The following is a 24355-nucleotide window of genomic DNA, read 5'->3' as shown; positions in this document are numbered from 1 at the left end:
TCTTACTCTGAAAGAGAAGCAGTCTGTTCCAACACTTCAATTCACTGTTTGAAGTGAATGGAGTGTTGCTTCACTTTCGAAATGCTGTCCTTTCAGAGAAAATCACTTTCCTTTGAAAGTCCCTTAAGCTACATACAAGCATTCACAAAAAACTCACATGCGTTTCTCTGAAAGAGAAGCAGTCTGTTCCACACTTCAATTCACTGTGCGAAGTGAATGGAGTGTTGCTTCACTTTGTAAATGCTCTCCTTTCAGAGAAAATCACTTTCCCTTGAAAGTACCTTAAGCTACTTACAAGCATTCACAAGAAACTCACATCTGTTTCTCTGAAAGAGAAGCAGTCTGGTCCAACACTTCAATTCACTGTGCGAAGTGGATGGAGTGTTGCTTCACTTTCGAAATGCTGTCCTTTCAGAGAAAATCACTTTCCCTTGAAAGTACCTTAAGCTACTTACAAGCATTCACAAGAAACTCACATCTGTTACTCTGAAAGAGAAGCAGTCTGTCCAACACTTCAATTCACTGTGAGAAGTGAATGGAATGTTGCTTCACATACTAAATGCTGTAGTTTCAGAGAAAATCACTTTCCTTTGAAAGTGCCTTAAGCTACTTACAAGCATTCACAAAAAACTCACATGCGTTTCTCTGAAAGAGAAGCAGTCTGTTCCAACACTTCAATTCACTGTGCGAAAGTGAATGGAGTGTTGCTTCACTTTCTAAATGCTCTCCTTTCAGAGAAATTCACTCCCTTTTGAAACTGACTTAAGCTACTTACAAGCATTCACAAGAAACTCACATCTCTTACTGTGAACGAGGAGCAGTCTGTTCCAACACTTCAATTCACTGTTTGAAGTGACTGGAGTATTGCTTACTTTTTAAATGCTGTCCTTTCAGAGAAAATCACTTTCCTTTGAAAGTGCCTTAAGCTACTTACAAGCATTCACAAAAAACTCACATGCGTTTCTCTGAAAGAGAAGCACTCTGTTCCAACACTTCAATTCACTATGCGAAGTGAATGGAGTGTTGCTTCACTTTCTCAATACTTTCCTTTCAGAGAAAATCACTTTCCTTTGAAACTGCCTTAAGCTACTTAAAAGCATTCAACAGAAATTCACATGCGTTTCTCTGAAAGAGAAGCAGTCTGGTCCAACACTTCAATTCACTGTGCGAAGTGAATGGAGTGTTGCTTCACTTTCTAAATGCTGTCCTTTAAGAGAAAATCACTTTCCCTTCAAAGTACCTTAAGCTACTTACAAGCATTCACAAGAAACTCACATCTGTTACTCAGAAAGAGAAGCAGTCTGTTCCAACACTTCAATTCACTGTGAGAAGTGAATGGAGTGTTGCTTCACATACTAAAAGCTGTAGTTTCAGAGAAAATCACTTTCCTTTGAAAGTGTCTTAAGCTACTTACAAGCATTCACAAAAAACTCACATGCGTTTCTCTGAAAGAGAAGCAGTCTGTTCCAACACTTCAATTCACTGTGCGAAAGTGAAAGGAGTGTTGCTTCACTTACTAAATGCTCTCCTTTCAGAGAAAATCACTTTCCTTTGAAACTGCCTTAAGCTACTTACAAGCATTCAACAGAAATTCACATGCGTTTTTCTGAAAGAGAAGCAGTCTGTTCCAACACTTCAATTCATTGTGTGAAGTGAATGGAGTGTTTCTTCACTTTCTAAATGCTGTCCTTTCAGAGAAAATCACTTTCCTTTGAAAGTGCCTTAAGCTACTTAAAAGCAGTCAACAGAAATTCACATGCGTTTTTCTGAAAGAGAAGCAGCCTGTTCCAAAACTTCAATTCACTGTGCGAAGTGAGTGGAGTCTTGCTTCACTTTCTAAATGCTCTCCTTTTAGAGAAAATCACTCCCTTTTGAAAGTGCCTTAAGCTACTTACAAGCATTCACAAGAAACACACATCTCTTACTCTGAAAGAGAAGCAGTCTGTTCCAACACTTCAATTCACTGTTTGAAGTGAATGGAGTGTTGCTTCACTTTCGAAATGCTGTCCTTTCAGAGAAAATCACTTTCCTTTGAAAGTCCCTTAAGCTACATACAAGCATTCACAAAAAACTCACATGCGTTTCTCTGAAAGAGAAGCAGTCTGTTCCAACACTTCAATTCACTGTGCGAAGTGAATGGAGTGTTGCTTCACTTTCTAAATGCTCTCCTTTCAGAGAAAATCACTTTCCCTTGAAAGTACCTTAAGCTACTTACAAGCATTCACAAGAAACTCACATCTGTTTCTCTGAAAGAGAAGCAGTTTGGTCCAACACTTCAATTCACTGTGCGAAGTGGATGGAGTGTTGCTTCACTTTCGAAATGCTGTCCTTTCAGAGAAAATCACTTTCCCTTGAAAGTACCTTAAGCTACTTACAAGCATTCACAAGAAACTCACATCTTTTACTCTGAAAGAGAAGCAGTCTGTTCCAACACTTCAATTCACTGTGCGAAGTGAATGGAGTGTTGCTTCACATACTAAATGCTGTAGTTTCAGAGAAAATCACTTTCCTTTGAAAGTGCCTTAAGCTACTTACAAGCATTCACAAAAAACTCACATGCGTTTCTCTGAAAGAGAAGCAGTCTGTTCCAACACTTCAATTCACTGTGCGAAAGTGAATGGAGTGTTGCTTCACTTTCTAAATGCTCTCCTTTCAGAGAAAATCACTCCCTTTTGAAACTGACTTAACCTACTTACAAGCATTCACAAGAAACTCACATCTCTTACTGTGAACGAGGAGCAGTCTGTTCCAACACTTCAATTCACTGTTTGAAGTGACTGGAGTATTGCTTACTTTTTAAATGCTGTCCTTTCAGAGAAAATCACTTTCCTTTGAAAGTGCCTTAAGCTACTTACAAGCATTCACAAAAAACTCACATGCGTTTCTCTGAAAGAGAAGCACTCTGTTCCAACACTTCAATTCACTATGCGAAGTGAATGGAGTGTTGCTTCACTTTCTCAATACTGTCCTTTCAGAGAAAATCACTTTCCTTTGAAACTGCCTTAAGCTACTTAAAAGCATTCAACAGAAATTCACATGCGTTTCTCTGAAAGAGAAGCAGTCTGTTCCAACACTTCAATTCACTGTGCGAAGTGAATGGAGTGTTGCTTCACTTTCTAAATGCTCTCCTTTCAGAGAAAATCACTCCCTTTTGAAACTGCCTTAAGCTACTTATAAGAATTCACAAGAAACTCACATCTCTTACTCTGAACTAGAAGCATTCTGTTCCAACACTTCAATTCACTGTGCGAAGTGAATGGAGTGTTGCTTCACTTTTGAAATGCTGTCCTTTCAGAGAAAATCACTTTCCCTTCAAAGTACCTTAAGCTACTTACAAGCATTCACAAGAAACTCACATGCGTTTCTCTGAAAGAGAAGCAGTCTGTTCCAACACTTCAATTCACTGTGCGAAGTTAAAGGAGTGTTGCTTCACTTTCTAAATGCTGTCCTTTCAGAGAAAATCACTTTCCCTTGAGAGTACCTTAAGCTACTTACAAGCATTCACAAGAAACTCACATCTTTTTCTCTGAAAGAGAAGCAGTCTGTTCCAACACTTCAATTCACTGTGCGAAGTGAATGGAATGTTGCTTCACTTTCTAAATCCTGTCCTTTCAGAGAAAATCACTTTCCTTTGAAAGTGCCTTAAGCTACTTACAAGCATTCACAAAAAACTCACATACGTTTCTCTGAAAGAGAAGCAGTCTGTTCCAACACTTCAATTCACTGTGAGAAGTGAATGGAGTGTTGCTTCACATACTAAATGCTGTAGTTTCAGAGAAAATCACTTTCCTTTGAAAGTGTCTTAAGCTACTTACAAGCATTCACAAAAAACTCACATGCGTTTCTCTGAAAGAGAAGCAGTCTGTTCCAACACTTCAATTCACTGTGCGAAAGTGAAAGGAGTGTTGCTTCACTTTCTAAATGCTCTCCTTTCAGAGAAAATCACTTTCCTTTGAAACTGCCTTAAGCTACTTACAAGCATTCAACAGAAATTCACATGCGTTTTTCTGAAAGAGAAGCAGTCTGTTCCAACACTTCAATTCACTGTGTGAAGTGAATGGAGTGTTTCTTCACTTTCTAAATGCTGTCCTTTCAGAGAAAATCACTTTCCTTTGAAAGTGCCTTAAGCTACTTAAAAGCAGTCAACAGAAATTCACATGCGTTTTTCTGAAAGAGAAGCAGCCTGTTCCAAAACTTCAATTCACTGTGCGAAGTGAGTGGAGTGTTGCTTCACTTTCTAAATGCTCTCCTTTTAGAGAAAATCACTCCCTTTTGAAAGTGCCTTAAGCTACTTACAAGCATTCACAAGAAACACACATCTCTTACTCTGAAAGAGAAGCAGTCTGTTCCAACACTTCAATTCACTGTTTGAAGTGAATGGAGTGTTCCTTCACTTTCGAAATGCTGTCCTTTCAGAGAAAATCACTTTCCTTTGAAAGTCCCTTAAGCTACATACAAGCATTCACAAAAAACTCACATGCGTTTCTCTGAAAGAGAAGCAGTCTGTTCCAACACTTCAATTCACTGTGCAAAGTGAATGGAGTGTTGCTTCACTTTCTAAATGCTCTCCTTTCAGAGAAAATCACTTTCCCTTGAAAGTACCTTAAGCTACTTACAAGCATTCACAAGAAACTCACATCTGTTTCTCTGAAAGAGAAGCAGTCTGGTCCAACACTTCAATTCACTGTGCGAAGTGGATGGAGTGTTGCTTCACTTTCGAAATGCTCTCCTTTCAGAGAAAATCACTTTCCCTTCAAAGTACCTTAAGCTACTTATAAGCATTCACAAGAAACTCACATCTGTTACTCTGAAAGAGAAGCAGTCTGTTCCAACACTTCAATTCAATGTTTGAAGTGAATGGAGTGTTGCTTCACTTTCTATATGCTGTCCTTTCAGAGAAAATCACTTTCCTTTGAAAGTGCCTTAAGCTACTTACAAGCATTCACAAAAAACTCACATGCGTTTCTCTGAAAGAGAAGCAGTCTGTTCCAACACTTCAATTCACTGTGCGAAAGTGAATGGAGTGTTGCTTCACTTTCTAAATGCTCTCCTTTCAGAGAAAATCACTCCCTTTTGAAACTGACTTAAGCTACTTACAAGCACTCACAAGAAACTCACATCTCTTACTGTGAACGAGGAGCAGTCTGTTCCAACACTTCAATTCACTGTTTGAAGTGACTGGAGTATTGCTTACTTTTTAAATGCTGTCCTTTCAGAGAAAATCACTTTCCTTTGAAAGTGCCTTAAGCTACTTACAAGCATTCACAAAAAACTCACATGCGTTTCTCTGAAAGAGAAGCACTCTGTTCCAACACTTCAATTCACTATGCGAAGTGAATGGAGTGTTGCTTCACTTTCTCAATACTGTCCTTTCAGAGAAAATCACTTTCCTTTGAAACTGCCTTAAGCTACTTAAAAGCATTCAACAGAAATTCACATGCGTTTCTCTGAAAGAGAAGCAGTCTGTTCCAACACTTCAATTCACTGTGCGAAGTGAACGGAGTGTTGCTTCACTTTCTAAATGCTGTCCTTTCAGAGAAAATCACTTTCCTTTGAAAGTGCCTTAAGCTACTTACAAGCATTCACAAGAAACTCACATGCGTTTTTCTGAAAGAGAAGCAGTCTGTTCCAACACTTCAATTCACTGTGTGAAGTGAATTTAGTGTTTCCTCACTTTCTAAATGCTGTCCTTTCAGAGAAAATCACTTTCCTTTGAAAGTGCCTTAAGCTACTTACAAACATTCAACAGAAATTCACATGCGTTTCTCTGAAAGAGAAGCAATCTGTTCCAAAACTTCAATTCACTGTGCGAAGTGAGTGGAGTGTTGCTTCACTTTCTAAATGCTCTCCTTTTAGAGAAAATCACTCCCTTTTGAAAGTGCATTAAGCTACTTACAAGCATTCACAAGAAACACACATCTCTTCCTCTGAAAGAGAAGCAGTCTGTTCCAACACTTCAATTCACTGTTTGAAGTGAATGGAGTGTTGCTTCACTTTCGAAATGCTGTCCTTTCAGAGAAAATCACTTTCCTTTGAAAGTGCCTTAAGCTACTTACAAGCATTCAGAAAAAAACTCACATGCGTTTCTCTGAAAGAGAAGCAGTCTTTTCCAACACTTCAATTCACTGTGCGAAGTGAATGGAGTGTTGCTTCACTTTCTAAATGCTCTCCTTTCACAGAAAATAACTTTCCCTTGAAAGTACCTTAAGCTACTTACAAGCATTCACAAGAAACTCACATCTGTTTCTCTGAAAGAGAAGCAGTCTGGTCCAACACTTCAATTCACTGTGCGAAGTGAATGGAGTGTTGCTTCACTTTCTAAATGCTGTCCTTTAAGAGAAAATCACTTTCCCTTCAAAGTACCTTAAGCTACTTACAAGCATTCACAAGAAACTCACATCTGTTACTCAGAAAGAGAAGCAGTCTGTTCCAACACTTCAATTCACTGTGAGAAGTGAATGGAGTGTTGCTTCACATACTAAATGCTGTAGTTTCAGAGAAAATCACTTTCCTTTGAAAGTGTCTTAAGCTACTTACAAGCATTCACAAAAAACTCACATGCGTTTCTCTGAAAGAGAAGCAGTCTGTTCCAACACTTCAATTCACTGTGCGAAAGTGAAAGGAGTGTTGCTTCACTTTCTAAATGCTCTCCTTTCAGAGAAAATCACTCCCTTTTGAAACTGATTTAAGCTACTTACAAGCATTCACAAGAAACTCACATCTCTTACTCTGAACGAGAAGCAGTCTGTTCCAACACTTCAATTCACTGTGCGAAGTGAATGGAGTGTTGCTTCACTTTTTAAATGCTGTCCTTTCAGAGAAAATCACTTTCCTTTGAAAGTGCCTTAAGCTACTTACAAACATTCACAAAAAACTCACATGCGTTTCTCTGAAAGAGAAGCACTCTGTTCCAACACTTCAATTCACTGTGAGAAGTGAATGGAGTGTTTCTTCACATACTAAATGCTGTAGTTTCAGAGAAAATCACTTTCCTTTGAAAGTGCCTTAAGCTACTTACAAGCATTCACAAGAAACTCACATGCGTTTCTCTGAAAGAGAAGCAGTCTGTTCCAACACTTCAATTCACTGTGCGAAAGGGAATGGAGTGTTGCTTCACTTTCTAAATGCTCTCCTTTCAGAGAAAATCACTCCCTTTTGAAAGTGCCTTAAGCTACTTATAAGTATTCACAAGAAACTCACATCTCTTACTCTGAACGAGAAGCAGTCGGTTCCAACACTTGAATTCACTATTTGAAGTGAATGGAGTGTTGCTTCACTTTCTAAATGTTGTCCTTTCAGAGAAAATCACTTTCCTTTGAAATTGCCTTAAGCTACTTACAAGCATTCACAAGAAACTCACATGCATTTTTCTGAAAGAGAAGCAGTCTGTTCGAAAACTTCAATTCACTGTGAGAAGTGAATGGAGTGTTGCTTCACTTTTTAAATGCTCTCTTTTCAGAGAAAATCACTTTCCTTTGAAACTGCCATAAGCTACCTACAAGCATTCAACAGAAATTCACATGCGTTTCTCTGAAAGAGAAGCAGTCTGTTCCAACACTTCAATTCACTGTGCGAAGTGAATGGAGTGTTGCTTCACTTTCGAAATGCTGTCCTTTCAGAGAAAATCACTTTCCTTTGAAAGTGCCTTAAGCTACTTACAAGCATTCACAAAAAACTCACATGCGTTTCTCTGAAAGAGAAGCTGTCTGTTCCAACACTTCAATTCACTGTGCGAAGAGAAAGTAGTGTTGCTTCACTTTCTAAATGCTGTCCTTTCAGAGAAAATCACTTTCCCTTGAAAGTACCTTAAGCTACTTACAAGCATTCACAAGAAACTCACATCTGTTTCTCTGAAAGAGAAGCAATCTGTTTCAACACTTCAATTCACTGTGCGAAAGTGAATGGAGTGTTGCTTCACTTTCTAAATGCTCTCCTTTCAGAGAAAATCACTCCCTTTTGAAACTGCCTTAAGCTACTTATAAGAATTCACAAGAAACTCACATCTCTTACTCTGAATGAGAAGCAGTCTGTTCCAACACTTCAATTCACTGTGCGAAGTGAATGGAGTGTTGCTTCACTTTCGAAATGCTGTCCTTTCAGAGAAAATCACTTTCCCTTCAAAGTACCTTAAGCTACTTACAAGCATTCACAAGAAACTCACATCTGTTTCTCTGAAAGAGAAGCAGTCTGTTCCAACACTTCAATTCTCTGTGCGAAGTGAAAGGAGTGTTGCTTCACTTTCTAAATGCTGTCCTTTCAGAGAAAATCACTTTCCCTTGAAAGTACCTTAAGCTACTTACAAGCATTCACAAGAAACTCACATCTGTTTCTCTGAAAGAGAAGCAGTCTGTTCCAACACTTCAATTCACTGTGCGAAGTGAATGGAATGTTGCTTCACTTTCTAAATCCTGTCCTTTCAGAGAAAATCACTTTCCTTTGAAAGTGCCTTAAGCTACTTACAAGCATTCACAAAAAACTCACATACGTTTCTCTGAAAGAGAAGCAGTCTTGTCCAACACTTAAATTCACTATGCGAAGTGAACGGAGTGTTGCTTCACTTTCTAAATGCTGTCCTTTCAGAGAAAATCACTTTCCTTTGATAGTGCCTTAAGCTACTTACAAGCATTCACAAGAAACTCACATGCGTTTTTCTGAAAGAGAAGCAGTCTGTTCCAACACTTCAATTAACTGTGTGAAGTGAATTTAGTGTTTCCTCACTTTCTAAATGCTGTCCTTTCAGAGACAATCACTTTCCTTTGAAAGTGCCTTAAGCTACTTACAAACATTCAACAGAAATTCACATGCGTTTCTCTGAAAGAGAAGCAATCTGTTCCAAAACTTCAATTCACTGTGCGAAGTGAGTGGAGTGTTGCTTCACTTTCTAAATGCTCTCCTTTTAGAGAAAATCAATCCCTTTTGAAAGTGCATTAAGCTACTTACAACCATTCACAAGAAACACACATCTCTTACTCTGAAAGAGAAGCAGTCTGTTCCAACACTTCAATTCACTGTGCGAAGTGAATGGAGTGTTGCTTCACTTTCGAAATGCTGTCCTTTCAGAGAAAATCACTTTCCTTTGAAAGTGCCTTAAGCTACTTACAAGCATTCACAAAAAACTCACATGCGTTTCTCTGAAAGAGAAGCAGTCTTTTCCAACACTTCAATTCACTGTGCGAAGTGAATGGAGTGTTGCTTCACTTTCTAAATGCTCTCCTTTCAGAGAAAATAACTTTCCCTTGAAAGTACCTTAAGCTACTTACAAGCATTCACAAGAAACTCACATCTGTTTCTCTGAAAGAGAAGCAGTCTGGTCCAACACTTCAATTCACTGTGCGAAGTAAATGGAGTGTTGCTTCACTTTCTAAATGCTGTCCTTTCAGAGAAAATCACTTTCCCTTGAAAGTACCTTAAGCTACTGACAAGCATTCACAAGAAACTCACATCTGTTACTCAGAAAGAGAAGCAGTCTGTTCCAACACTTCAATTCACTGTGAGAAGTGAATGGAGTGTTGCTTCACATACTAAATGCTGTAGTTTCAGAGAAAATCACTTTCCTTTGAAAGTGTCTTAATCTACTTACAAGCATTCACAAAAAACTCACATGCGTTTCTCTGAAAGAGAAGCAGTCTGTTCCAACACTTCAATTCACTGTGCGAAAGTGAAAGGAGTGTTGCTTCACTTTCTAAATGCTCTCCTTTCAGAGAAAATCACTCCCTTTTGAAACTGCCTTAAGCTACTTACAAGCATTCACAAGAAACTCACATCTCTTACTCTGAACGAGAAGCAGTCTGTTCCAACACTTCAATTCACTGTGCGAAGTGAATGGAGTGTTGCTTCACTTTTTAAATGCTGTCCTTTCAGAGAAAATCACTTTCCTTTGAAAGTGCCTTAAGCTACTTACAAACATTCACAAAAAACTCACATGCGTTTCTCTGAAAGAGAAGCACTCTGTTCCAACACTTCAATTCACTATTCGAAGTGAACGGAGTGTTGCTTCACTTTCTAAATGCTGTCCTTTCAGAGAAAATCACTTTCCTTTGAAACTGCCTTAAGCTACTTACAAGCATTCAACAGAAATTCACATGCGTTTCTCTGAAAGAGAAGCAGTCTGTTCCAACACTTCAATTCACTGTGCGAAGTGAATGGAGTGTTGCTTCACTTTCTAAATGCTGTCCTTTAAGAGAAAATCACTTTCCCTTCAAAGTACCTTAAGCTACTTACAAGCATTCACAAGAAACTCACATCTGTTTCTCTGAAAGAGAAGCAGTCTGTTCCAACACTTCAATTCACTGTGCGAAGTGAAAGGAGTGTTGCTTCACTTTCTAAATGCTGTCCTTTAAGAGAAAATCACTTTCCCTTGAAAGTACCTTAAGCTACTTACAAGCATTCACAAGAAACTCACATCTGTTTCTCTGAAAGAGAAGCAGTCTGTTCCAACACTTCAATTCACTGTGTGAAGTGAATGGAGTGTTGCTTCACTTTCTAAATGCTCTCCTTTCAGAGAAAATCACTCCCTTTTGAAACTGCCTTAAGCTACTTATAAGAATTCACAAGAAACTCACATCTCTTACTCTGAACGAGAAGCAGTCTGTTCCAACACTTCAATTCACTGTGCGAAGTGAATCGAGTGTTGCTTCACTTTCAAAATGCTGTCCTTTCAGAGAAAATCACTTTCCTTTGAAAGTGCCTTAAGCTACTTACAAGCATTCACAAAAAACTCACATGCGTTTCTATGAAAGAGAAGCAGTCTGTTCCAACACTTCAATTCACTGTGCGAAGTGAATGGAGTGTTGCTTCACTTTCTAAATGCTCTCCTTTCAGAGAAAATCACTTTCCCTTGAAAGTACCTTAAGCTACTTCCAAGCATTCACAAGAAACTCACATCTGTTTCTCTGAAAGAGAAGCAGTCTGTTCCAACACTTCAATTCACTGTGCGAAGTGAATGGAGTGTTGCTTCACTTTCTAAATGCTCTCCTTTCAGAGAAAATCACTCCCTTTTGAAAGTGCCTTAAGCTACTTATAAGAATTCGCAAGAAACTCACATCTCTTACTCTGAACGAGAAGCAGTCGGTTCCAACACTTCAATTCACTATTTGAAGTGAATGGAGTGTTGCTTCACTTTCTAAATGCTGTCCTTTCAGAGAAAATCACTTTCCTTTGAAATTGCCTTAAGCTACTTACAAGCATTCAAAGAAACTCACATGCATTTTTCTGAAAGAGAAGCAGTCTGTTCGAAAACTTCAATTCACTGTGCGAAGTGAATGGAGTGTGGCTTCACTTTCTAAATGCTCTCTTTTCAGAGAAAATCACTTTCCTTTGAAACTGCCTTAAGCTACCTACAAGCATTCAACAGAAATTCACATGCGTTTCTCTGAAAGAGAAGCAGTCTGTTCCAACACTTCAATTCACTGTTTGAAGTGAATGGAGTGTTGCTTCACTTTCGAAATGCTGTCCTTTCAGAGAAAATCACTTTCCTTTGAAAGTGCCTTAAGCTACTTACAAGCATTCACAAAAAACTCACATGCGTTTCTCTGAAAGAGAAGCTGTCTGTTCCAACACTTCAATTCACTGTGCGAAGTGAAAGGAGTGTTGCTTCACTTTCTAAATGCTGTCCTTTCAGAGAAAATCACTTTCCCTTGAAAGTACCTTAAGCTACTTACAAGCATTCACAAGAAACTCACATCTGTTTCTCTGAAAGAGAAGCAGTCTGTTTCAACACTTCAATTCACTGTGCGAAAGTGAATGGAGTGTTGCTTCACTTTCTAAATGCTCTCCTTTCAGAGAAAATCACTCCCTTTTGAAACTGCCTTAAGCTACTTATAAGAATTCACAAGAAATTCACATCTCTTACTCTGAAAGAGAAGCAGTCTGTTCCAACACTTCAATTCACTGTGCGAAGTGAATGGAGTGTTGCTTCACTTTCGAAATGCTGTCCTTTCAGAGAAAATCACTTTCCTTTGAAAGTGCCTTAAGCTACTTACAAGCATTCACAAAAAACTCACATGCGTTTCTATGAAAGAGAAGCAGTCTGTTCCAACAATTCAATTCACTGTGCGAAGTGAATGGAGTGTTGCTTCACTTTCTAAATGCTCTCCTTTCAGAGAAAATCACTCCCTTTTGAAAGTGCCTTAAGCTACTTATAAGAATTCACAAGAAACTCACATCTCTTACTCTGAACGAGAAGCAGTCGGTTCCAACACTTCAATTCACTATTTGAAGTAAATGGAGTGTTGCTTCACTTTCTAAATGCTGTCCTTTCAGAGAAAATCACTTTCCTTTGAAATTGCCTTAAGCTACTTACAAGCATTCACAAGAAACTCACATGCATTTTTCTGAAAGAGAAGCAGTCTGTTTGAAAACTTCAATTCACTGTGCGAAGTGAATGGAGTGTTGCTTCACTTTCTAAATGCTCTCTTTTCAGAGAAAATCACTTTCCTTTGAAACTGCCTTAAGCTACCTACAAGCATTCAACAGAAATTCACATGCGTTTCTCTGAAAAAGAAGCAGTCTGTTCCAACACTTCAATTCACTGTTTGAAGTGAATGGAGTGTTGCTTTACTTTCGAAATGCTGTCCTTTCAGAGAAAATCACTTTCCTTTGAAAGTGCCTTAAGCTACTTACAAGCATTCACAAAAAACTCACATGCGTTTTTCTGAAAGAGAAGCAGTCTGTTCCAACACTTCAATTCACTGTGCGAAGTGAATGGAGTGTTGCTTCACTTTCTAAATGCTGTCCTTTCAGAGAAAATAACTTTCCCTTGAAAGTACCTTAAGCTACTTACAAGCATTCACAAGAAACTCACATCTGTTTCTCTGAAAGAGAAGCAGTCTGGTCCAACACTTCAATTCACTGTGCGAAGTGAATGGAGTGTTGCTTCACTTTCTAAATGCTGTCCTTTCAGAGAAAATCACTTTCCCTTGAAAGTACCTTAAGCTACTTACAAGCATTCACAAGAAACTCACATCTGGTACTCAGAAAGAGAAGCAGTCTGTTCCAACACTTCAATTCACTGTGAGAAGTGAATGGAGTGTTGCTTCACATACTAAATGCTGTAGTTTCAGAGAAAATCACTTTCCTTTGAAAGTGCCTTAAGCTACTTACAAGCATTCACAAAAAACTCACATGTGTTTCTCTGAAAGAGAAGCAGTCTGTTCAAACACTTCAATTCACTGTGCGAAAGTGAATGGAGTGTTGCTTCACTTTCTAAATGCTCTCCTTTCAGAGAAAATCACTCCCTTTTGAAACTGCCTTAAGCTACTTACAAGCATTCACAAGAAACTCACATCTCTTACTCTGAACGAGAAGCAGTCTGTTCCAACACTTCAATTCACTGTGCGAAGTGAATGGAGTGTTGCTTCACTTTCTAAATGCTCTCCTTTCAGAGAAAATCACTTTCCTTTGAAAGTGCCTTAAGCTACTTACAAGCATTCACAAAAAACTCACATGCGTTTCTCTGAAAGAGAAGCTGTCTGTTCCAACACTTCAATTCACTGTGCGAAGTGAAAGGAGTGTTGCTTCACTTTCTAAATGCTGTCCTTTCAGAGAAAATCACTTTCCCTTGAAAGTACCTTAAGCTACTTACAAGCATTCACAAGAAACTCACATCTGTTTCTCTGAAAGAGAAGCAGTCTGTTTCAACACTTCAATTCACTGTGCGAAAGTGAATGGAGTGTTGCTTCACTTTCTAAATGCTCTCCTTTCAGAGAAAATCACTCCCTTTTGAAACTGCCTTAAGCTACTTATAAGAATTCACAAGAAATTCACATCTCTTACTCTGAAAGAGAAGCAGTCTGTTCCAACACTTCAATTCACTGTGCGAAGTGAATGGAGTGTTGCTTCACTTTCAAAATGCTGTCCTTTCAGAGAAAATCACTTTCCTTTGAAAGTGCCTTAAGCTACTTACAAGCATTCACAAAAAACTCACATGCGTTTCTATGAAAGAGAAGCAGTCTGTTCCAACACTTCAATTCACTGTGCGAAGTGAATGGAGTGTTGCTTCACTTTCTAAATGCTCTCCTTTCAGAGAAAATCACTTTCCCTTGAAAGTACCTTAAGCTACTTACAAGCATTCACAAGAAACTCACATCTGTTTCTCTGAAAGAGAAGCAGTCTGTTCCAACACTTCAATTCACTGTGCGAAGTGAATGGAGTGTTGCTTCACTTTCTAAATGCTCTCCTTTCAGAGAAAATCACTCCCTTTTGAAAGTGCCTTAAGCTACTTATAAGAATTCGCAAGAAACTCACATCTCTTACTCTGAACGAGAAGCAGTCGGTTCCAACACTTCAATTCACTATTTGAAGTGAATGGAGTGTTGCTTCACTTTCTAAATGCTGTCCTTTCAGAGAAAATCACTTTCCTTTGAAATTGCCTTAAGCTACTTACAAGCATTCAAAGAAACTCACATGCATTTTTCTGAAAGAGAAGCAGTCTGTTCGAAAACTTCAATTCACTGTGCGAAGTGAATGGAGTGTGGCTTCACTTTCTAAATGCTCTCTTTTCAGAGAAAATCACTTTCCTTTGAAACTGCCTTAAGCTACCTACAAGCATTCAACAGAAATTCACATGCGTTTCTCTGAAAGAGAAGCAGTCTGTTCCAACACTTCAATTCACTGTTTGAAGTGAATGGAGTGTTGCTTCACTTTCGAAATGCTGTCCTTTCAGAGAAAATCACTTTCCTTTGAAAGTGCCTTAAGCTACTTACAAGCATTCACAAAAAACTCACATGCGTTTCTCTGAAAGAGAAGCTGTCTGTTCCAACACTTCAATTCACTGTGCGAAGTGAAAGGAGTGTTGCTTCACTTTCTAAATGCTGTCCTTTCAGAGAAAATCACTTTCCCTTGAACGTACCTTAAGCTACTTACAAGCATTCACAAGAAACTCACATCTGTTTCTCTGAAAGAGAAGCAGTCTGTTTCAACACTTCAATTCACTGTGCGAAAGTGAATGGAGTGTTGCTTCACTTTCTAAATGCTCTCCTTTCAGAGAAAATCACTCCCTTTTGAAACTGCCTTAAGCTACTTATAAGAATTCACAAGAAATTCACATCTCTTACTCTGAAAGAGAAGCAGTCTGTTCCAACACTTCAATTCACTGTGCGAAGTGAATGGAGTGTTGCTTCACTTTCGAAATGCTGTCCTTTCAGAGAAAATCACTTTCCTTTGAAAGTGCCTTAAGCTACTTACAAGCATTCACAAAAAACTCACATGCGTTTCTATGAAAGAGAAGCAGTCTGTTCCAACAATTCAATTCACTGTGCGAAGTGAATGGAGTGTTGCTTCACTTTCTAAATGCTCTCCTTTCAGAGAAAATCACTTTCCCTTGAAAGTACCTTAAGCTACTTACAAGCATTCACAAGAAACTCACATCTGTTTCTCTGAAAGAGAAGCAGTCTGGTCCAACACTTCAATTCACTGTGCGAAGTGAATGGAGTGTTGCTTCACCTTCTAAATGCTCTCCTTTCAGAGAAAATCACTCCCTTTTGAAACTGCCTTAAGCTACTTACAAGCATTCACAAGAAACTCACATCTGTTTCTCTGAAAGAGAAGCAGTCTGTTCCAACACTTCAATTCACTGTGAGAAGTGAATGGAGTGTTGCTTCACATACTAAATGCTGTAGTTTCAGAGAAAATCACGTTCCTTTGAAAGTGCCTTAAGCTACTTACAAGCATTCACAAAAAACTCACATGCGTTTCTCTGAAAGAGAAGCAGTCTGTTCCAACACTTCAATTCACTGTGCGAAAGTGAATGGAGTGTTGCTTCACTTTCTAAATGCTCTCCTTTCAGAGAAAATCACTCCCTTTTGAAAGTGCCTTAAGCTACTTATAAGAATTCACAAGAAACTCACATCTCTTACTCTGAACGAGAAGCAGTCGGTTCCAACACTTCAATTCACTATTTGAAGTAAATGGAGTGTTGCTTCACTTTCTAAATGCTGTCCTTTCAGAGAAAATCACTTTCCTTTGAAATTGCCTTAAGCTACTTACAAGCATTCACAAGAAACTCACATGCATTTTTCTGAAAGAGAAGCAGTCTGTTTGAAAACTTCAATTCACTGTGCGAAGTGAATGGAGTGTTGCTTCACTTTCTAAATGCTCTCTTTTCAGAGAAAATCACTTTCCTTTGAAACTGCCTTAAGCTACCTACAAGCATTCAACAGAAATTCACATGCGTTTCTCTGAAAAAGAAGCAGTCTGTTCCAACACTTCCATTCACTGTTTGAAGTGAATGGAGTGTTGCTTTACTTTCGAAATGCTGTCCTTTCAGAGAAAATCACTTTCCTTTGAAAGTGCCTTAAGCTACTTACAAGCATTCACAAAAAACTCACATGCGTTTTTCTGAAAGAGAAGCAGTCTGTTCCAACACTTCAATTCACTGTGCGAAGTGAATGGAGTGTTGCTTCACTTTCTAAATGCTGTCCTTTCAGAGAAAATAACTTTCCCTTGAAAGTACCTTAAGCTACTTACAAGCATTCACAAGAAACTCACATCTGTTTCTCTGAAAGAGAAGCAGTCTGGTCCAACACTTCAATTCACTGTGCGAAGTGAATGGAGTGTTGCTTCACTTTCTAAATGCTGTCCTTTCAGAGAAAATCACTTTCCCTTGAAAGTACCTTAAGCTACTTACAAGCATTCACAAGAAACTCACATCTGGTACTCAGAAAGAGAAGCAGTCTGTTCCAACACTTCAATTCACTGTGAGAAGTGAATGGAGTGTTGCTTCACATACTAAATGCTGTAGTTTCAGAGAAAATCACTTTCCTTTGAAAGTGCCTTAAGCTACTTACAAGCATTCACAAAAAACTCACATGTGTTTCTCTGAAAGAGAAGCAGTCTGTTCAAACACTTCAATTCACTCTGCGAAAGTGAATGGAGTGTTGCTTCACTTTCTAAATGCTCTCCTTTCAGAGAAAATCACTCCATTTTGAAACTGCCTTAAGCTACTTACAAGCATTCACAAGAAACTCACATCTCTTACTCTGAACGAGAAGCAGTCTGTTCCAACACTTCAATTCACTGTGCGAAGTGAATGGAGTGTTGCTTCACTTTCTAAATGCTCTCCTTTCAGAGAAAATCACTTTCCTTTGAAAGTGCCTTAAGCTACTTACAAGCATTCACAAAAAACTCACATGCGTTTCTCTGAAAGAGAAGCTGTCTGTTCCAACACTTCAATTCACTGTGCGAAGTGAAAGGAGTGTTGCTTCACTTTCTAAATGCTGTCCTTTCAGAGAAAATCACTTTCCCTTGAAAGTACCTTAAGCTACTTACAAGCATTCACAAGAAACTCACATCTGTTTCTCTGAAAGAGAAGCAGTCTGTTTCAACACTTCAATTCACTGTGCGAAAGTGAATGGAGTGTTGCTTCACTTTCTAAATGCTCTCCTTTCAGAGAAAATCACTCCCTTTTGAAACTGCCTTAAGCTACTTATAAGAATTCACAAGAAATTCACATCTCTTACTCTGAAAGAGAAGCAGTCTGTTCCAACACTTCAATTCACTGTGCGAAGTGAATGGAGTGTTGCTTCACTTTCGAAATGCTGTCCTTTCAGAGAAAATCACTTTCCTTTGAAAGTGCCTTAAGCTACTTACAAGCATTCACAAAAAACTCACATGCGTTTCTATGAAAGAGAAGCAGTCTGTTCCAACACTTCAATTCACTGTGCGAAGTGAATGGAGTGTTGCTTCACTTTCTAAATGCTCTCCTTTCAGAGAAAATCACTTTCCCTTGAAAGTACCTTAAGCTACTTACAAGCATTCACAAGAAACTCACATCTGTTTCTCTGAAAGAGAAGCAGTCTGTTCCAACACTTCAATTCACTGTGCGAAGTGAATGGAGTGTTGTTTCACTTTCTAAATGCTCTCCTTTCAGAGAAAATCACTCCCTTTTGAAAGTGCCTTAAGCTACTTATAAGAATTCGCAAGAAACTCACATCTCTTACTCTGAACGAGAAGCAGTCGGTTCCAACACTTCAATTCACTATTTGAAGTGAATGGAGTGTTGCTTCACTTTCTAAATGCTGTCCTTTCAGAGAAAATCACTTTCCTTTGAAATTGCCGTAAGCTAATTACAAGCATTCAAAGAAACTCACATGCATTTTTCTGAAAGAGAAGCAGTCTGTTCGAAAACTTCAATTCACTGTGCGAAGTGAATGGAGTGTTGCTTCACTTTCTAAATGCTCTCTTTTCAGAGAAAATCACTTTCCTTTGAAACTGCCTTAAGCTACCTACAAGCATTCAACAGAAATTCACATGCGTTTCTCTGAAAGAGAAGCAGTCTGTTCCAACACTTCAATTCACTGTTTGAAGTGAATGGAGTGTTGCTTCACTTTCGAAATGCTGTCCTTTCAGAGAAAATCACTTTCCTTTGAAAGTGCCTTAAGCTACTTACAAGCATTCACAAAAAACTCACATGCGTTTCTATGAAAGAGAAGCAGTCTGTTCCAACACTTCAATTCACTGTGCGAAGTGAATGGAGTGTTGCTTCACTTTCTAAATGCTCTCCTTTCAGAGAAAATCACTTTCCCTTGAAAGTACCTTAAGCTACTTACAAGCATTCACAAGAAACTCACATCTGTTTCTCTGAAAGAGAAGCAATCTGGTCCAACACTTCAATTCACTGTGCGAAGTGAATGGAGTGTTGCTTCACTTTCTAAATGCTGTCCTTTCAGAGAAAATCACTTTCCCTTGAAAGTACATTAAGCTACTTACAAGCATTCACAAGAAACTCACATCTGTTTCTCTGAAAGAGAAGCAGTCTGTTCCAACACTTCAATTCACTGTGAGAAGTGAATGGAGTGTTTCTTCACATACTAAATGCAGTAGTTTCAGAGAAAATCACTTTCCTTTGAAAGTGCCTTAAGCTACTTACAAGCATTCACAAAAAACTCACATGCGTTTCTCTGAAAGGGAAGCAGTCTGGTCCAACACTTCAATTCACTGTGCGAAAGTGAATGGAGTGTTGCTTCACTTTCTAAATGCTCTCCTTTCAGAGAAAATCACTCCCTTTTGAAAGTGCCTTAAGCTACTTATAAGAATTCACAAGAAACTCACATCTCTTACTCTGAACGAGAAGCAGTCGGTTCCAACACTTCAATTCACTATTTGAAGTGAATGGAGTGTTGCTTCACTTTCTAAATGCTGTCCTTTCAGAGAAAATCACTTTCCTTTGAAATTGCCTTAAGCTACTTACAAGCATTCACAAGAAACTCACATGCATTTTTCTGAAAGAGAAGCAGTCTGTTCGAAAACTTCAATTCACTGTGCGAAGTGAATGGAGTGTTGCTTCACTTTCTAAATGCTCTCTTTTCAGAGAAAATCACTACCTTTGAAACTGCCTTAAGCTACCTACAAGCATTCAACAGAAATTCATATGCGTTTCTCTGAAAGAGAAGCAGTCTATTCCAACACTTCAATTCACTGTTTGAAGTGAATGGAGTGTTGCTTCACTTTCTAAATGCTCTCCTTTCAGAGAAAATCACTCCCTTTTGAAACTGCCTTAAGCTACTTATAAGAATTCACAAGAAACTCACATCTCTTACTCTGAACGAGAAGCAGTCTGTTCCAACACTTCAATTCACTGTGCGAAGTGAATGGAGTGTTGCTTCACTTTCGAAATGCTGTCCTTTCAGAGAAAATCACTTTCCTTTGAAAGTGCCTTAAGCTACTTACAAGCATTCACAAAAAACTCACATGCGTTTCTATGAAAGAGAAGCAGTCTGGTCCAACACTTCAATTCACTGTGCGAAGTGAATGGAGTGTTGCTTCACTTTCTAAATGCTGTCCTTTCAGAGAAAATCACTTTCCCTTGAAAGTACCTTAAGCTACTTACAAGCATTCACAAGAAACTCACATCTGTTTCTCTGAAAGAGAAGCTGTCTGTTCCAACACTTCAATTCACTGTGAGAAGTGAATGGAGTGTTGCTTCACATACTAAATGCTGTAGTTTCAGAGAAAATCACTTTCCTTTGAAAGTGCCTTAAGCTACTTACAAGCATTCACAAAAAACTCACATGCGTTTCTCTGAAAGAGAAGCAGTCTGTTCCAACACTTCAATTCACTGTGCGAAAGTGAATGGAGTGTTGCTTCACTTTCTAAATGCTATCCTTTCAGAGAAAATCACTCCCTTTTGAAAGTGCTTTAAGCTACTTATAAGAATTCACAAGAAACTCACATCTCTTACTCTGAACGAGAAGCAGTCGGTTCCAACACTTCAATTCACTATTTGAAGTGAATGGAGTGTTTCTTCACTTTCTAAATGCTCTCTTTTCAGAGAAAATCACTTTCCTTTGAAACTGCCTTAAGCTACCTTCAAGCATTCAACAGAAATTCACATGCGTTTCTCTGAAAGAGAAGCAGTCTGTTCCAACACTTCAATTCACTGTTTGAAGTGAATGGAGTGTTGCTTCACTTTCAAAATGCTGTCCTTTCAGAGAAAATCACTTTCCTTTGAAAGTGCCTTAAGCTACTTACAAGCATTCACAAAAAACTCACATGCGTTTCTCTGAAAGAGAAGCAGTCTGTTCCAACACTTCAATTCACTGTGCGAAGTGAATGGAGTGTTGCTTCACTTTCTAAATGCTGTCCTTTCAGAGAAAATAACTTTCCCTTGAAAGTACCTTAAGCTACTTACAAGCATTCACAAGAAACTCACATCTGTTTCTCTGAAAGAGAAGCAGTCTGGTCCAACACTTCAATTCACTGTGCGAAGTGAATGGAGTGTTGCTTCACTTTCTAAATGCTGTCCTTTCAGAGAAAATCACTTTCCCTTGAAAGTACCTTAAGCTACTTACAAGCATTCACAAGAAACTCACATCTGGTACTCAGAAAGAGAAGCAGTCTGTTCCAACACTTCAATTCACTGTGAGAAGTGAATGGAGTGTTGCTTCACATACTAAATGCTGTAGTTTCAGAGAAAATCACTTTCCTTTGAAAGTGCCTTAAGCTACTTACAAGCATTCACAAAAAACTCACATGTGTTTCTCTGAAAGAGAAGCAGTCTGTTCAAACACTTCAATTCACTCTGCGAAAGTGAATGGAGTGTTGCTTCACTTTCTAAATGCTCTCCTTTCAGAGAAAATCACTCCCTTTTGAAACTGCCTTAAGCTACTTACAAGCATTCACAAGAAACTCACATCTCTTACTCTGAACGAGAAGCAGTCTGTTCCAACACTTCAATTCACTGTGCGAAGTGAATGGAGTGTTGCTTCACTTTCTAAATGCTCTCCTTTCAGAGAAAATCACTTTCCTTTGAAAGTGCCTTAAGCTACTTACAAGCATTCACAAAAAACTCACATGCGTTTCTCTGAAAGAGAAGCTGTCTGTTCCAACACTTCAATTCACTGTGCGAAGTGAAAGGAGTGTTGCTTCACTTTCTAAATGCTGTCCTTTCAGAGAAAATCACTTTCCCTTGAAAGTACCTTAAGCTACTTACAAGCATTCACAAGAAACTCACATCTGTTTCTCTGAAAGAGAAGCAGTCTGTTTCAACACTTCAATTCACTGTGCGAAAGTGAATGGAGTGTTGCTTCACTTTCTAAATGCTCTCCTTTCAGAGAAAATCACTCCCTTTTGAAACTGCCTTAAGCTACTTATAAGAATTCACAAGAAATTCACATCTCTTACTCTGAAAGAGAAGCAGTCTGTTCCAACACTTCAATTCACTGTGCGAAGTGAATGGAGTGTTGCTTCACTTTCAAAATGCTGTCCTTTCAGAGAAAATCACTTTCCTTTGAAAGTGCCTTAAGCTACTTACAAGCATTCACAAAAAACTCACATGCGTTTCTATGAAAGAGAAGCAGTCTGTTCCAACACTTCAATTCACTGTGCGAAGTGAATGGAGTGTTGCTTCACTTTCTAAATGCTCTCCTTTCAGAGAAAATCACTTTCCCTTGAAAGTACCTTAAGCTACTTACAAGCATTCACAAGAAACTCACATCTGTTTCTCTGAAAGAGAAGCAGTCTGTTCCAACACTTCAATTCACTGTGCGAAGTGAATGGAGTGTTGTTTCACTTTCTAAATGCTCTCCTTTCAGAGAAAATCACTCCCTTTTGAAAGTGCCTTAAGCTACTTATAAGAATTCGCAAGAAACTCACATCTCTTACTCTGAACGAGAAGCAGTCGGTTCCAACACTTCAATTCACTATTTGAAGTGAATGGAGTGTTGCTTCACTTTCTAAATGCTGTCCTTTCAGAGAAAATCACTTTCCTTTGAAATTGCCGTAAGCTAATTACAAGCATTCAAAGAAACTCACATGCATTTTTCTGAAAGAGAAGCAGTCTGTTCGAAAACTTCAATTCACTGTGCGAAGTGAATGGAGTGTTGCTTCACTTTCTAAATGCTCTCTTTTCAGAGAAAATCACTTTCCTTTGAAACTGCCTTAAGCTACCTACAAGCATTCAACAGAAATTCACATGCGTTTCTCTGAAAGAGAAGCAGTCTGTTCCAACACTTCAATTCACTGTTTGAAGTGAATGGAGTGTTGCTTCACTTTCGAAATGCTGTCCTTTCAGAGAAAATCACTTTCCTTTGAAAGTGCCTTAAGCTACTTACAAGCATTCACAAAAAACTCACATGCGTTTCTATGAAAGAGAAGCAGTCTGTTCCAACACTTCAATTCACTGTGCGAAGTGAATGGAGTGTTGCTTCACTTTCTAAATGCTCTCCTTTCAGAGAAAATCACTTTCCCTTGAAAGTACCTTAAGCTACTTATAAGCATTCACAAGAAACTCACATCTGTTTCTCTGAAAGAGAAGCAATCTGGTCCAACACTTCAATTCACTGTGCGAAGTGAATGGAGTGTTGCTTCACTTTCTAAATGCTGTCCTTTCAGAGAAAATCACTTTCCCTTGAAAGTACATTAAGCTACTTACAAGCATTCACAAGAAACTCACATCTGTTTCTCTGAAAGAGAAGCAGTCTGTTCCAACACTTCAATTCACTGTGAGAAGTGAATGGAGTGTTTCTTCACATACTAAATGCAGTAGTTTCAGAGAAAATCACTTTCCTTTGAAAGTGCCTTAAGCTACTTACAAGCATTCACAAAAAACTCACATGCGTTTCTCTGAAAGGGAAGCAGTCTGGTCCAACACTTCAATTCACTGTGCGAAAGTGAATGGAGTGTTGCTTCACTTTCTAAATGCTCTCCTTTCAGAGAAAATCACTCCCTTTTGAAAGTGCCTTAAGCTACTTATAAGAATTCGCAAGAAACTCACATCTCTTACTCTGAACGAGAAGCAGTCGGTTCCAACACTTCAATTCACTATTTGAAGTGAATGGAGTGTTGCTTCACTTTCTAAATGCTGTCCTTTCAGAGAAAATCACTTTCCTTTGAAATTGCCTTAAGCTACTTACAAGCATTCACAAGAAACTCACATGCATTTTTCTGAAAGAGAAGCAGTCTGTTCGAAAACTTCAATTCACTGTGCGAAGTGAATGGAGTGTTGCTTCACTTTCTAAATGCTCTCTTTTCAGAGAAAATCACTACCTTTGAAACTGCCTTAAGCTACCTACAAGCATTCAACAGAAATTCATATGCGTTTCTCTGAAAGAGAAGCAGTCTATTCCAACACTTCAATTCACTGTTTGAAGTGAATGGAGTGTTGCTTCACTTTCTAAATGCTCTCCTTTCAGAGAAAATCACTCCCTTTTGAAACTGCCTTAAGCTACTTATAAGAATTCACAAGAAACTCACATCTCTTACTCTGAACGAGAAGCAGTCTGTTCCAACACTTCAATTCACTGTGCGAAGTGAATGGAGTGTTGCTTCACTTTCGAAATGCTGTCCTTTCAGAGAAAATCACTTTCCTTTGAAAGTGCCTTAAGCTACTTACAAGCATTCACAAAAAACTCACATGCGTTTCTATGAAAGAGAAGCAGTCTGGTCCAACACTTCAATTCACTGTGCGAAGTGAATGGAGTGTTGCTTCACTTTCTAAATGCTGTCCTTTCAGAGAAAATCACTTTCCCTTGAAAGTACCTTAAGCTACTTACAAGCATTCACAAGAAACTCACATCTGTTTCTCTGAAAGAGAAGCTGTCTGTTCCAACACTTCAATTCACTGTGAGAAGTGAATGGAGTGTTGCTTCACATACTAAATGCTGTAGTTTCAGAGAAAATCACTTTCCTTTGAAAGTGCCTTAAGCTACTTACAAGCATTCACAAAAAACTCACATGCGTTTCTCTGAAAGAGAAGCAGTCTGTTCCAACACTTCAATTCACTGTGCGAAAGTGAATGGAGTGTTGCTTCACTTTCTAAATGCTATCCTTTCAGAGAAAATCACTCCCTTTTGAAAGTGCTTTAAGCTACTTATAAGAATTCACAAGAAACTCACATCTCTTACTCTGAACGAGAAGCAGT

The sequence above is a fragment of the Myodes glareolus genome, chromosome X, assembly GCF_982192425.1.
Source record: "Myodes glareolus chromosome X, mMyoGla1.1, whole genome shotgun sequence".
NCBI lineage: Eukaryota > Metazoa > Chordata > Mammalia > Rodentia > Cricetidae > Myodes > Myodes glareolus.
The sequence above is the reverse complement of the archived record's forward strand: the minus strand, read 5'-3'. Positions refer to the sequence as shown.